A 2,455-nucleotide genomic window follows, 5' to 3' on the forward strand; every position below is an offset into this window, starting at 1 on the left:
ATCCAAAACCAGTATAATACTGATATTCTTAAAACCGCTAAAATCGCTTTTATCCGTTGACGGACTTGCACACCTCAAATGGAAATTCTGAAAGCATTTTTGGCCTATAGCACAATATTTAATTTCATATTTGAAATATTTGTAGTAAAAATATTTATAAAAGTTAAAAAAAAAAATCAGACATTTTCAGATTGTTAATCGTGAAACCTTAAACCATTGATTTCGACATAATTTCTATTATTGGTAATGTATTCCGGAAAAATATAGAAATCCAAACTGGTTGTGGTGGATTTAACGATGGAAATAGCGCAAGACTCAATAATTTCGTGAACGACCATATATATGTATGTATATATGGGTATGGACATGTGTCATGATCAATTACATGTGGTTGGTTATATATATTATATATGTGTATTTTAAATTTAACATACCAAGGTTTAACAAATTAATATATATATATATATATATATATATATATATATATATATATATATAATGCATGATAAATGAAAGTAGATTAAAATTATTAAGAAATGGTTTGTAAAAATATTAAGTATACATATATGTGTATGCCAAAGGAAAACACCAATAATACATACCAAATCAAACAAATCAAACAAATGCACACAAATACATACCTAATTAAAACATACCTCAATACACACACATTACATACACATTGAAACAAATACATTATATAAAATATTAAAACAAAACTTATACTCTTTACCCTTTACCCTTAAAATGACAGCCAAAATTTAAGGTTTCTTCTAAGTCTTGTTTTGCACAGCTGAACACTCAAACTCAACCTAAAATCAAATCAAATCTAAGGATCAGATTATCATCCCCATCTCACTCTCACTTGCATTCTTTCTCTCAATATCAGGTAAAGACCAAAGAAGGAGGTTGTTGCCCCTCCCTATTCTAGCCACGATCACAGTCCCATTTTTCGTGTTCCCTTTCATGACAAACAAAGAAACCAAACACCCATCGATTCCCTGTAAAACATTAACCCCAAACACCATTCCATTCATCAATTTCTGTCAAGAATCAATCCCAAACACCTGCTTAAGCCTATCGAATTCTGCGAAAACAAACCAAAAAAAAAAGAAGAAGAAGAAAACGACCTGTGATATTCAAGCAAAAACCACCGGACCCCCTCACCTGCTCTCCTTGTTCCACCATCACTATCTCTGTTCGCCTCCATCTTCGTCGATGAACAGCCGACCGTGAGGCCACCGTGCAACCACCACAGCCCCACCCTCACACCCTCTCTTCTGTTCCTAGCGACCAACGACCTCCGAAGGTCTCATCTTCACTGAAGTCGCTGCTCGCGACGCCTCCCCGGACCGATCCCCCTCCGTCTCTTCGGACCTCATCTTTCCTCGCATCTAGCAGCCGGACGGGAAAGAGAGAGAGCCTCTCTGCTTTCGTCTCTTCTCTTCCTTCGGTTCGACCGAACTCCGGAAACGCCTCCGACGAAACTTCTTCATAAGTCGCGAGCCCTCGCATTTTCCTTCCCCCTTCCTTCGTGCGTCTCTTCCCGACTGCTATCACCCAACTCCACCCGCTTTCGTTTATTCCTTTCATCCTTCAATAAATGACGGGGACAAATAAGCCCTAATTTCCCTTAAGTTTGACCAACCGATCGTCTCCAAGGCTTCAACAAAAACACGTTTGATTTTGACCAAGTCAAAATTTAAAGAAACTCAAACTTGCATTTAAATTTATCAAAATCTACCCCCATTCGACAAATACCTTACAAAATTGGTCCCAAACCCAAACATTAAACCTATTTGTTTAAAACAACCCCTCATTTGGTATTATTTTTTTACTAAAATAGTCCTAACCATTTAATTAAATTACCAAAAAGCCCCTATACTTTAGTGAAGTTACAAATCAATCCCAAATAGTACATATTTGTTACAAAACAGTCTTGAGAAGTATTTCAATGTTCAAGAATTGCAGATTTACGGTTTCTCACGTCAAGCTTCTCAAAGATAGCGAATTCGAACGATTGAAACTCACGCTTCAAGGGTGAGTGCTTACGGCCCCTTTTTAATATTTTAATTATTTCGGGAGGGAATACATGTGCCTAAACATTTTGTTTATACAAATCAATTTCTTTTTTATGCGAAAATAAAATAAATCTAGTTTATAAAAATATTATTATTTAGCAATTTACCATATTGTTACGAATAAACTAGTATAAATTTTTCATATACGTATTTTAGTTATTTTATCAAGAAATAACCATTTCACACAAGAAATACTATACGATACAAAATTATATGATTTTTATGTGACATTGCATATTATAACAAACATGTTATGAAACTCTATAGTATTTTAAGGATTCAAGCTATTATGATGCATGTTTATTTATATGTTTAAGTACACAACGTTTAATACATGTACATATGTTCATTAATTTGAAACATTCATTTATATA

General features: G+C 34.3%; 1 long non-coding RNA gene across 1 annotated transcript; it reads right to left on the bottom strand.

Moving 5' to 3' along the window:
• Positions 1-526: 526 nt before the first annotated feature.
• Positions 527-1,590, bottom strand: LOC145157163 (uncharacterized). Its single transcript, XR_013737130.1, has 2 exons — positions 1,131-1,590; positions 527-1,001 (listed from the first exon to the last, which is right to left on the bottom strand). It is a non-coding gene; the product is annotated as an uncharacterized LOC145157163 (long non-coding RNA).
• Positions 1,591-2,455: the final 865 nt, after the last annotated feature.

Source organism: Lactuca virosa, chromosome 2, assembly GCF_052849685.1.
Source record: "Lactuca virosa cultivar CGN04683 chromosome 2, Lactuca_virosa_CGN04683_v6, whole genome shotgun sequence".
Lineage (NCBI taxonomy): Eukaryota > Viridiplantae > Streptophyta > Magnoliopsida > Asterales > Asteraceae > Lactuca > Lactuca virosa.